The sequence below is a fragment of the Schistocerca americana genome, chromosome 1, assembly GCF_021461395.2.
Source record: "Schistocerca americana isolate TAMUIC-IGC-003095 chromosome 1, iqSchAmer2.1, whole genome shotgun sequence".
Classification (NCBI taxonomy): domain Eukaryota; kingdom Metazoa; phylum Arthropoda; class Insecta; order Orthoptera; family Acrididae; genus Schistocerca; species Schistocerca americana.
The window spans coordinates 836,045,600-836,058,982 of NC_060119.1; the positions used below are offsets into that span (position 1 = coordinate 836,045,600).

The 13,383-nt window shown below is 44.6% G+C and overlaps 1 long non-coding RNA gene and 2 other non-coding genes across 3 annotated transcripts in view; all 3 read left to right on the forward strand.

The window, feature by feature from the left end:
- LOC124613185 overlaps positions 1–13,383 on the forward strand; it is a 306,026-nt gene that overhangs the window by 170,253 nt on the left and 122,390 nt on the right. The window lies entirely within an intron of this gene.
- Trnav-cac lies at positions 8,685–8,757 on the forward strand. Its single transcript has one exon. It is a non-coding gene; the product is annotated as a tRNA-Val (tRNA).
- Positions 8,916–8,988, forward strand: Trnav-aac. The gene has a single exon. It is a non-coding gene; the product is annotated as a tRNA-Val (tRNA).

The window sequence follows — 13,383 nt, forward strand, 5'->3', positions numbered from 1 at the left end:
AGCTTACAAGGAGAGATCCTCAGCAGTAGAACTGACTTCTTGTAGTCATCTGTACTGTGATGTAGGTAAAGGTCCCAGCTATTCACCATGGTGTACCCTTTTTTGCGAGAAATCGACGGAAAAATGTTTGTTTCGCGTGATACTCTAAAGCTTTTAAAATGGATGTGCAACGGACTGGCTGTGTTAGTGTAACGGTTTATGCACAGGCCTCATGTTCAGAAGGTTGTGGGTTCGAATCTTGTGAGGTGCTTTGAAAATCATTTTCACATCTTTATCGAAATGACTTTGGGCGTTATTTTTTATATGGGTTATATGTAATGTTTTTATTTCTATTGCTCTATCACATTTTAATCGCTGTATTAGCTTTTCAAATAGCTCTCATTTTTCCTATCATTCCACTTGGTGTCTTCGCGCATGTGAATTTAATTCTTTTTATTTATCATAATGTTTTAATATTTGAAACTACCAGTGTGTCGGTTAGCAACGAAAGGCGAGGGAATCTATTTATATTGACTGCAACGGTGTCAAAAACGTATTTTTTCTTAAATGATGTACATTTTTGGGATGGCAAATATCATACAAACATTTAAAACGTAACTTCTTACTGCACTATGGAGAAAGCAACGCAGACGAAGATTAGAACAAAAGAAGGAATTATAAATAACACGAAACTCGAGCAAAATGAGGAACAGAAATAATAAATGCTGTAACATGGACAAAAATGTAGAATGATAAATCTGAAAAATTAAATAGAAGTTAATACATAAAAATAATTTAAATCATATGAACAAAGATTGTAAGTGGAGGAAGAATAATAGGAAGAAAAGTGAGAGCAATTGAAAAAATTAATACGATGATTAAAATGACGTGACAAAGCAATGGAAATAAAAATTATTTACACCAATTAATTCAACAAAAATAACAATCAGTTATTTCGATAAAGATTTAAAAATAAGAAATTTCAAGGCGCTTGACGAAATAACGAGCCCACAACCTTTGGCGTACGAAGCCTGTACCTTGACCATTATGTTGCACAACCAGACAGTTAAACATCCCCTTTCAAAGCTGTAGAGCATCACGCGAAATTCCGATTTTTTTCTTCTTGGATTACTCGCAAAGAAGGGCCCACCAGGCAAAGTACCTGGGACCTTACCCTACATCACCGTATAGAGTCGATCCCAATGCTAAGGATCTCTCCTCGTTAGTACTGAATCGTTTCTAAGCCTATACCTGACTGCTCCCGCTGTCGATGATAGAACTGCGGAAAGCGTGCGCATGGAATGCGCAGGAGCGGGCTAGCAGCCCGGAGTTATATTTGCTGTCGCCCCTGGGGAATGGGGACATCCTCTGTAAATACGCGGCTCCGCGCAGCGCGGTTCGGACCGCCACCAGGCCTTCATTTATTTATCATCGGCTCGGCTCGGCTCGCCACGCCTCACCCCACCGCTTACGCAACGGGCGCGTGTCCTCCCCCTCCCTCCCCACCACACCGCCATGGCCCGTACCGTAACCCCCTCCACCAAGCTGCTCCATCCCATTCGGAAGCTGCGACCTCTGCCCGGGCTGCAGTGCCACAAACGCCCAGCTTCTGCTCATTGACGTCACAAATCACCGATGCTGCAGAATGTCGCTTTGGGTTGCCGCGCGTTGGGATTTAAAGCATTCCTTCTGCACTGATCGCATTTCAAGCTGAGCAGTGCATTTTCAGCAGGATGAAGACTATGACTTCATTTTCTTCGAGTTATCCTCCGGACAGTCTTTTACAATTATTTAGGAAAACTGCGAAACGTTCGTGATGGTATTTTGGAACTACCACTCCGATTTTGGTCGTCAACATTACTTCTTTATATTTCCGTGCAGAACATAAATCTGCAGTTGTGTAGAGATGTTACTTCATCAATTGTATCGTTACGGCGGTTATTTACTGTATGCACATTTTTCTAGTCACGTACACCAATCCTGTGCTCCAGTTCTCATAGTGAAATAAGGTTTTTTCAACAAGACTTTTACTCTCTCCTGTATTTAGGACATTCGGATTCTCACTGTGCTCGCTGTGTGCAGTGCACGAAGGAAAAAACTGTCGTCATACGAGCTACAGCTAAGCTTATTACATTGTTCAAGACTAAGTACTGCAACCGGCAGCACGAATTATGAGTAAGCCGGCTGCAGGAATTATGAGTAATAAAACACGAGAATTTTTACTAATTGCCATGTTTTTATGGTTGTAAACAGTTGATGACCTTACAGTGGGTCTACGTGAAAATCGGAGACCTTTCTGAACACTGAACAATTCTTCTCGGTTAATCTGCATCCTGTAACAGTTGTTGTTGTGGTCTTCAGTCCTGAGACCGGTTTGATGCAGCTCTCCATGCTACTCTATCCTGTGCAAGCTTCATCATCTCCCAGTGCCCACTGCAACTTACATCCTTCTGAATCTGCTTAGTGTATTCATCTCTTGGTCTCCCTCTATCATTTTTTACCCTCCACGCTGCCCTCCACTACTAAGCTGGTGAACCCTCGATGTCTCACAACATGTCCTACCAACCGATCCCTTCTTCTAGTCAAGTTGTGCCACAAACTTCTCCCCAATCCTATTCAGTACCTCCTCATTAGTTATATGATCTACCCATCTAACCTTCAGCATTCACTACTTTGTGTCTAATTTCCTAATCTAATTCCTTCAGCATCACCCGACTTAATTCGACTACATTCCATTATCCTCGTTTTGCTTTTGATCTCTAACAATATTTCAAAACAGTTGAGGTTTCACTGTGATTTAAATGCTGAAAAGTAATCTTCGACAACGATCATTTGCGCGATTATAGGAGCCCTGCTTTGATAATATATTAGAAGCCAGAGCTCGACACACAAACTGTAGCGGTAGTAATAATAAAACGCAAAGACAAGACACTGTCAAGTCTGTGGAGACTCATATCATTCACCAGTTACGCGCACTGAGTACAATAAAGCACTGAATATAACATTTAGTTTTATGTTAAGCAAGTAGCACTATGAAATTTCCTGGCAGATTAAAACTGTGTGCCCGACCGAGACTCGAACTCGGGACCTTTGCCTTTCGCGGGCAAGTGCTCTACCATCTGAGCTACCGAAGCACGACTCACGCCCGGTACTCACAGCTTTACTTCTGCCGGTATCTCGTCTCGTACATGGTACATGGTGTGTGCTAATAAGCAGTACACAGTTTTAAAATTATGTATGGAAATTTGTATGATGAAGTTTCATATCAGCGCACACTCCGCTGCAGAGTGACTTCTCATTCTGGAAGTAGCACTACTTGCAGAACGGCCTTTGATCCGAAACGGTAACAATGAACGCAAAAGGCTTGGCGGAACAACGGGAAGTGTTGGTTTCCTGCCACGATAGCGCTTTCGCAGAATGAATCACGTATCCTTGTTTCCAATTTCTTCCGCCTGTTTGCGTCAAGCACAGCGACACGTGGTTACTGGTAAAGCGCCGCTGGTGTGTGCAGTAATTTCAATCTCTCCCGCTTTCATATTTTTCAGTAGGGGAAACTGGCCGTCGAAGTAATTACGTTTCACTACTGCCCCATCGATTTGTGGCAACGTATTACTACGCACATTGTTATTGAAATTTAGTTGCTATATAGCAGGTGCATCACCCGCATCTTATTAATTCTGGATGTATCATAGAAATCATCACGTGATACGCACGCAACGAACTCTGTTTCGTATCCTGTACATTTCATTATAAACAGGACCGTCCATGTGCGACAGAATCGCGATTCCTGTTATCAGCAAGTACGTATTAACTTCTCACCAGTGCGTACGTAACCGCTCAATCATTTGGATGTGCCATTTTCTAATCCACCGATGTTGTCGAGAGCAGTGGCCACATAATCCATTTTTCTATAGAGGTCTCATGGGCCTCATTCTGCAACAGCTGCGCCCTTCTCCGCTGTGATAAAGCACTTAGTTGATCAATTTGTGTCGCCTCAGCGAACTGCTTTATTTCGGTCGTCACTGTTTATCAGAAAAAAGTACGGTGGTATTTTTTGTCATCTGGTACATGGTGTGTGCTAATAAGCAGTATACAGTTTTAAAATTGTGTATGGAAATTTTTTATGATGAACACAGGATTAGATCTGGCATCTAAAAATATCAGTTTCTTCATGTAACATCAACGTGATTTCGATGTAATTAGTGTATGGCAAGCAATATGCTTTAGATTGGGAGTTGACGGATCGCGTATGGAAAAATGACACGTTTCATGGTGCACTTGTTGGCTCTCTCTCCTCTCTCCCACCCGACCCTGTTTTTCGTTATGAGACATCGTTAATTATAGCTTGAGTAATGTTACTTTTAGATTTGTCATTTTCTCGAAGATGGTAAACTATTTAACGACGTCGGTGCAAGAATTGAGTTCTTGGTTAATGGCGTGAGATGCCCGAGAAACTGATTTAACGTCCGATATACCTTCCGTGACGAATTATTTCATAAGTACTTTGTTTTGAATTGCCACTTTACCTGATAGAGAAAATGTTCTTGTAAGAACTTATTCATAATTACATTTAAAACTGTAAAAGTAGAGCCTTTTTGGAAAAAGGTAAATTCCAAATACAGTACACTGTACGTCTGGCTGTGTTTCTTTTATGACAAAGTTACTCCTAACGTGGAACGACGACCTTTGGAGAAAGGGATCCGTTCAACAAAACGACTTGAAGACCTTTATAGCCACGCCCAGTGCTGCAACAGTGGGTGCTTCTCAGTTGTCGGAGCAAAAGCTATAAAGGCAAAAATGCTGAAGGTGTTGTCCCATACAGATGTACTTCAGTGAGAAAAGCGTACTTCAGTGAGAAAAGCGTTAACGATGCCCCTGGAATCACGGCAACTACTGTGGCAGACAGTATAGAAAACGTAGGAATGAGCATGTATGTGTCCTTATAATGCCCGTCTAATTAGTGAGCCAACTTAGAATGTTGAGGGATTCAGAGTTTCTTTACTTTGACAGGTGGAAACTACGTATTCCGCACTGGAAAAGTGCCAGTTCGAGGAAATTTTTCTTGTAGATGCAGAGCTGTTGGAGGGGGAGGAGAAACCTTACGCGACATTGTAGATTATTTGAAGCGGCACTACATGCTTTCTGAAGTGATTCAGAAGTGTTGCAACCCGGTTGTCGAACTGTCACATAAAATCTGTTAACTGTTGCGTGATTTTATAATCGGACTTCGTGCGCAAGCATCAGTTCAAGTAGTCATGGTCTCCTGTTTCGCCTTGTTCCTGCTTTCATAAAATCATTTGTTTTTCGTGTAGCTTCATTTTATTGATAAGGCAGTAGAAATTATTAATGCCACTGTGAATATCTGTATTCCGCGGATGTTTACGTTGCATATTTAGCTAAAGGTAAAATAACTGAGATTTTGGGTAAGCATAAAAAAATTACCCATACTCAGCATAGAGCGTAAAGGAGTAGATGCAGGAATCCTGACCCGGTATTCATGGCAAGGTCTTAGTGGGGGTGGTTTGTTGTTGACTTCTTCCGACCTGTTGCGAAGAGTCAAGTGTGTGTCTTACGTCACGTGTGGATGAACGTATATTCTGTGTATTTTTCGTTAACTTCACGCCATGCTTTTCCCTGCAATCATGTTCAAATTCACTGTTTCTAATAGAAATAGACAATTTTATTTCGTGACGGAGTTGTAATATTCTTTTTTTTATTTAGTTTTACACTCCTGGAAATGGAAAAAAGAACACATTGAGACCGGTGTGTCAGACCCACCATACTTGCTCCGAACACTGCGAGAGGGCTGTACAAGCAATGATCACACGCACGGCACAGCGGACACACCAGGAACCGCGGTGTTGGCCGTCGAATGGCGCTAGCTGCGCAGCATTTGTGCACCGCCGCAGTGTCAGCCAGTTTGCCGTGGCATACGGAGCTCCATCGCAGTCTTTAACACTGGTAGCATGCCGCGACAGCGTGGACGTGAACCGTATGTGCAGTTGACGGACTTTGAGCGAGGGCGTATAGTGGGCATGCGGGAGGCCGGGTGGACGTACCGCCGAATTGCTCAACACGTGGGGCGTGAGGTCTCCACAGTACATCGATGTTGTCGCCAGTGGTCGGCGGAAGGTGCACGTGCCCGTCGACCTGGGACCGGACCGCAGCGACGCACGGATGCACGCCAAGACCGTAGGATCCTACGCAGTGCCGTAGGGGACCGCACCGCCACTTCCCAGCAAATTAGGGACACTGTTGCTCCTGGGGTATCGGCGAGGACCATTCGCAACCGTCTCCATGAAGCTGGGCTACGGTCCCGCACACCGTTAGGCCGTCTTCCGCTCACGCCCCAACATCGTGCAGCCCGCCTCCAGTGGTGTCGCGACAGGCGTGAATGGAGGGACGAATGGAGACGTGCCGTCTTTAGCGATGAGAGTCGCTTCTGCCTTGGTGCCAATGATGGTCGTATGCGTGTTTGGCGCCGTGCAGGTGAGCGCCACAATCAGGACTGCATACGACCGAGGCACACAGGGCGAACACCCGGCATCATGGTGTGGGGAGCGATCTCCTACACTGGCCGTACACCACTGGTGATCGTCGAGGGGACACTGAATAGTGCACGGTACATCCAAACCGTCATCGAACCCATCGTTCTACCATTCCTAGACCGGCAAGGGATCGTGCTGTTCCAACAGGACAATGCACGTCCGCATGTATCCCGTGCCACCCAACGTGCTCTAGAAGGTGTAAGTCAACTACCCTGGCCAGCAAGATCTCCGGATCTGTCCCCCATTGAGCATGTTTGGGACTGGATGAAGCGTCGTCTCACGCGGTCTGCACGTCCAGCACGAACGCTGGTCCAACTGAGGCGCCAGGTGGAAACGGCATGGCAAGCCGTTCCACAGGACTACATCCAGCATCTCTACGATCGTCTCCATGGGAGAATAGCAGCCTGCATTGCTGCGAAAGGTGGATATACACTGTACTAGTGCCGACATTGTGCATGCTCTGTTGCCTGTGTCTATGTGCCTGTGGTTCTGTCAGTGTGATCATGTGATGTATCTGACCCCAGGAATGTGTCAATAAAGTTTCCCCTTCCTGGGACAATGAATTCACGGTGTTCTTATTTCAATTTCCAGGAGTGTATGTTCTTGAGGAGCGCTGCTTACATAAACGTCGCGGTTGAGTGTGTACCAGCTACTCTGTGTTCAATTTTGCTTTACTATTATTATTATTATTATTATTATTATTATTATTATTATTATTATTATTATTCTCGTTTGAAACCATTAGAGTACACGTCACGTAACTATAAAGTATTTCTGGAAGAGTGTTTTTTGCAACTAAAGCGTTGCATTCTTTCTCTGGCTACCTGCCTTTGTCGAACCGCTGATCAAGTTTTGTTCATCGTGGAAACTCTTAAAGTTATTATTATTATTATTATTATTATTATTATTATTATTATATGATAAGGAAAATTGAATGTTCGATTCTGGAAATCAGTGGTTCATATCCTCGTGCGAAATCCAAGTTTAGGATTCCGAAAATTTCCGTGAGTCCCTAAGGGCTAGTGATACATTAGAAAACAAAAGATCGATTTTCTTTCCGACTTTACCCCAGTTCGAGCTTGTGTTCCTCCTCTAATGTTATCTTCGTCGATTGGGCATTAAAGTGTATCCTCCTCTGAAGTCATGTTCAATTGATCACATGTGTTCACTCGTCATATCTAGCGTATTTCAAAATTGCATCTTATATACGGATGGTTTTGCATTAGTTTCTTTGTTTACCACGAGAACGTGGTTTGTGAGTGATAAGTTGTGGGATTTTGAAATTTAGTACCTCCTGGCATTATACTTAATATTGAATTGAGACATTTCTGGCTAAATTTACATTATGCATATCAAGAATGGAATATTTAATTTCAGCACGGTACTGCTGCTTATTTGGGGCAGATGCCTCGAATCCATGTCGTGTCACTCCTTACGTATTTTTCACACAATCGGCCCCTTGTGTTTTAACATTTTGTAAGCACACTCACTCGTCACTGATGAATTTCGCGCGACTTTGTGTCCGCTGTGAGGTACCCACGCACAATATTTTGAAATGACTCTTGGTTGTATCGAGTTAATAGTGAAGTTATTTATAGTTCAGACCATGCCTACAACTCGCTTCATTGAGTTATACGTACAACTTTTACGAAGAGGGGGGGGGGGGCAAGGACGCAGTACATTTCGGAAGCGTTAGAGGTGCAGTACACTAAGAGTGTGAGTTGCTATACGCGTGTAGCTAGAGATAGTGATGGGTCAACCGATTCGTTTTAACAACCTTTTTAGCGAAATGAAACAAGCAAGTGAAACAGTCTCATCGGCCACGTCAGCTATATGAATGTTTTCCACTCACTCTCTAGGTACAGTATAAAAAATTGACCCATACTCAGCATAGAGTGTAGGGGAGCAGGTGCAGGAGTCCTGCTGCTAAGAAAGTTATTGCTTTTTCTGATATGACTTGCAATAACGACTGCGCGAAACGCCGCTATCTCGTTCGGGGTGCTACGGAAGACACTCTCTGGAGCACACCGAAGACTTCTTGAACCCTCGGCTGTGATGGGTTTCAGGCTGTCAAAAGAACTATCGTGTGTGCAAGCGCGGACGAGAGAAAGGTTGAGGCAATTTCGAGTGAACAAGGATGGACTCACCCCGTCCGTCGTTTCAGTAGTGTAGCGGTTTTCACGTCTGCTTCACACGCAGAAGGTCCACGGTTCGATCCCGGGCGGAAACAGTATTTTCCTGCCTATGTCGTATTCTACTCCAGTGAGCCACGTCATGTGTGGATCTGCAGCATGCACCTTCGTTATGCAAGTATCGCATTTATTGAATTTTTAATTTACGATGGCAACCTCATGACAAGTTGTCTGTGAAGTAATATGCACAGAAGCAGTTTCCGCGGTGTAGCGGTTATCACGTCTGCCTAACACGCAGAAGGTCCCCGGTTCGATTCCGGGCGGAAACACTTTTTCATACCAACATGCATCTGCTACCATCTGTACCCGAAACCTTCGTAATCACCTTCATCAAATATGAAATTCTTTGATACTGACGGCGAGCTTTTTGCGCTGACTCAGCTACTGACGTGCCATCAGTTTGCACAAAACGCTAGGGCTCGTCCGTTTCAGTCCATAGCGAAACAACCAATTGATAAGTCTCTGACGATTACGTCTCATATGAATGTAACCACACAGTCTCCAGATAGTGAATTTTTTTACTTGTTCAGCCCTTTCGATTATACATGAAGATTTTTAGAGATAATTACGTGTCTTATTTCATCGAGAGGTAAGTAAAAATGTTCCTAAAAAAGAAATATTATGAAATTTTGTGTATTTATTTACTTAAGTACGAATTTTTCGCACTTCTGTCATTATCAATTTTTTTAATAACTGGAGCGACAACGTGACGTTTTTTGAATTTCAATTAAATCTTAATTTATTGAAACGCTTTCTCACCCTTTCTCTCTGTCCGTCGGTTTGTACATATCACTGCCGTCGGTTTGCACATATATCTGATAATTCTCTTTTGCTGTATTGGAAATGGCTATCTCAAAGCTGAGCTGGGAAGGTAAGGGAATTAGAATTAATGGAAGAAGGCTTACCAACTTGAGATTTGATGATGACATTGCCTTACTGGCCAAAGACTTCGCAGAGCTCCAAAGCTTAGCTACAGATATTGCATCGGAATGTCAGCTGGTTGGCTTGACCACGAACCTGTCCAAGACAAAAGTAATGTCCAACAAATGGGTCCCAGATGGAGATGTGAAAGTCCAGGACAGTCTACTAGAAGAGGTCATTGAATATGTCTACCTTGGTCAGATTATAAATATGAAGGGAGACATAAGGCCAGAAATTTATCGACACATCAAGCTTGGCTGGCAAGCATTTGGGAAGAATTCAAAATATTCAGATCAAAAATGCCAGTAAATCTGAAGAAAGCAGTATTTGATCAATGCATTCTTCCTGTGATGACGCATGGCTGCGAGACATGGACACTGAACTCATTTATAAAAGGGAAACTTAGGACAGCACAGAGAGCTATGGAGAGATCAATGCTGGGCTATACAAGAAAGGATAGGAAAAGGGCAGATGACATCCGGTCTGTGACGAAGGTTAATGACATCTTAGAGAGAGTAGGTTCCTTGAAATGAAATGGCAGTGGGCTGGCCACGTCGCAAGAAGAAAAGACAACAGATGGACGAAGCTAGTGCTGGAGTGGAGTCAGAGAGAGCACCGGAGGCCTAGAGGAAGACCACCAGACAGATGGGTCAAAGACATCAAGAAGATCGCTGGTAACACCTGGCAGAGAACTGCCCAAGACTGTCCCACTTGGAGAAGACTGCTGAAAGCCTACCTGAATCCACGACTCGATGAGGCCACATCATTTAATGATTGAATTGGCTGATGACGATGAACCGAAGGCAGATATGATAGAATTTTTTAAAATCGTTGATAGTCTTAATAACTTGCTTTTTAAGCACGCACTACCAGCTATCGGAAGTATTTCATCGTGAAAAATATCATCATTCGTTAGTAACAGGGACTGTGACGAAACAATGAAAGGACGAGAAGGGCGCCTGCGAGAGCTGCTCGCCCCCCCCCCCCCCCCCCCTTCCCCACACCACGGCTGCCGCCACGGCGCGGCGGACGGGCGCCGGCGCCCGCACACACGTGGTGAAAAACACGCGCCGTTGCAACCAGAAGCCCGTGCTTTGCTGTGCTGCTGCAGGTTGGTTGCCGGCGGCGTTGCCACGTTCCGCTGCAGGTGAACACGCTGACTCGTCTCGCCTGCCCACGAATCGCTCTCCTCTCCTCCCTCCTCTCTTTCTCCTCTCCTACCATCCCCTCTTTCTCCTCTCCTACCATCCCCACACTTTGCAGTCTCAGCCACAATCGCTTACCGCTGCAGGCCAGCAGCTTGCGTTCTCTGATGTTCTGATCCCTGAAGCCGCTGTGTCAGACGCAGGAAACGCAGAATCAGAAGAAAAGGAGAATAGTTGTGTGTATAAATACGCAGCAGCACTTCCACAATTCTTGTCGCGTAGGTAGGAATAAAACTGTTTCAAACACATACGGTTATGGCCGTTGAAAGCGTGGTCTAGATCAGTGGTCGTCAAACTGCGGTCCGAACCAGGCATTCGTGGGCCCGCGGTTCTCGGCCGTATTTTATAACACCATCGATCTAACCAAGCAGTGAACGAAACTAAAAAAAATTCGGAGTAGGTATTAAAATCCACGGAGAAGAAACAAAAAAATTTGAGGTTCGCCAATGGCATTGTAATTCTGTTAGAGACAGCAAAGGACTTGGAAGAGCAGTTGAACGGAATGGACAGTGTCATGAAAGGAAGGTATAAGATGAACATCAACAAAAGCAAAACGAGGATAATGGAATGTAGTCAGATTAAATCGGGTGATGCTGAGGGAATTAGATTAGGAAGTGAGACACTTAAAGTAGTAAAGGAGTTTTGTTATTTGGGGAGCAAAATAACTGATGATGGTCGAAGTAGAGAGGATATAAAATGTAGACTGGCAATGGTAAGGAAAGCGTTTCTGAAGAGAAATTTGTTAACGTCCAGTATAGTATGTCAGGAACTCGTTTCTGAAAGTATTTGTATGGAGTGTAGCCATGTATGGAAGTGAAACATGGACGATAACCAGTTTGGACAAGAAGAGAATAGAAGCTTTCGAAATGTGGTGCTACAGAAGAATGTTGAAGATTATATGGGTCGATCACATAACTAATGAGGAGGTACTGAATAGGATTGGGGAGAAGAGTAGCTTATGGCACAACTTGACTAGAAGAAGGGATCGGTTGGTAGGACATGTTCTGAGGCATCAAGGGATCACAAATTTAGTATTGGAGGGCAGCGTGGAGGATAAAAATCGTAGAGGGAGACCAAGAGATGAATACACTAAGCAGATTCAGAAGGATGTAGGTTGCAGTAGGTACTGGGAGATACAGAAGCTTGCACAGGATAGAGTAGCATGGAGAGCTGCATCAAACCAGTCTCTGGACTGAAGACCACAACAACACCAACAATGCTTCTAACAACTAATAGCCGAATACCCGAATAGAAAAAGTAAGTTAATGTTAAGATCTTCTTCAGAGTGTAGTTTTCCTGCTCGCAGCAGTGTAATATTGTAAAATCTTAATTGTAATTTACGTTGCTGAATTCGGCCGTGAGCTACGTGACCTTGGACACGCAGGGGCAGCGGGATAAGTTACGCCGCTACTGCGGGGCCAGATGACGACACGAGGGGCTGGGGGGGGGGGGGGGTTTACGTTTACCTTCCATTGCTGACAACTCATGCCCGTATGTGGCTCTTGCCGATCGGCTGCTGTGGGGTAAATTTCAAACGGAAGTAACACTGTATCGCGAATGCGTACTATAGAGATCATCTTCAATCGCGATACACATTTAAAGCAAGGAATGTGAAATTAAGTAAGGTTGTTGTAAGTCAACGCAGTTAGTAAAAAGAAATACAGACAGCCGAAACATTCAGTAAATATACTTCCGGAAAAAAATGAGTACATCTGGAAAGACGATGCCACCTGGGGGACAGTAAAATACTGATAATAGTTCCAACGTCGTCCGCCGACAGATACCGTAGTGTCATAGCTACGAGAGCGCTGTCTGTGTTTACACTTTAATAGGAAATCCTCACAGCCAGACGCCTCAGTGTGGTGCGAATGTGTGGAGCAAGTAGGCAACCATGCCAGGGAGGCGCATTCGTGCTTCCTACTGCGAACTGAGCGGGTTTGAAAGTGGTCGAATTACGTCCTTCCGTGCGCAATAATGGTCCTTTCGCAGAGTTGCCGTACGACTTGACATGCTGTGTCGGTTCTGCATCAATACTGGTACCGTTGGTCACATGAACATTCTGCAACAGCAGGCGAGGTTCTGGATGACCACGCAGCACACACACTCGCTAGGATCGTCGTATTATAGGGGCAGTGGCAGATTGTACAGCTACAACACAGATAAGAGGGCTTGTGAGCCCAGACTGTTGCGAACCGGTTATTAGCAGCGGGATTATGGGGCATGCACAGCTCTAGCCCCGTTCCACTCATGCCATAGCATCGACGAGTACGGCTCGAGTGATGCCACCTAGGATCAAATCGGAAATGGGAGATGAAATGGAGCGCCGTGGTGTTCAGCGGTGAAAGCAGATACTTCCTGCGCTTACCACGTAGACCTCGTGAGAGACGTCTCGTAGACAGCATTCATCCAGGTCACAGAGGATCCCACCCCAGGCCTTACGGTGTGAGGTGCGATGAACAACTACTCTCGTTCCCCTATGATAATTCTGGAGCACTCGGTATGTGCAGAATGTTGTTAAACTCACTTTTTTGCCACGTA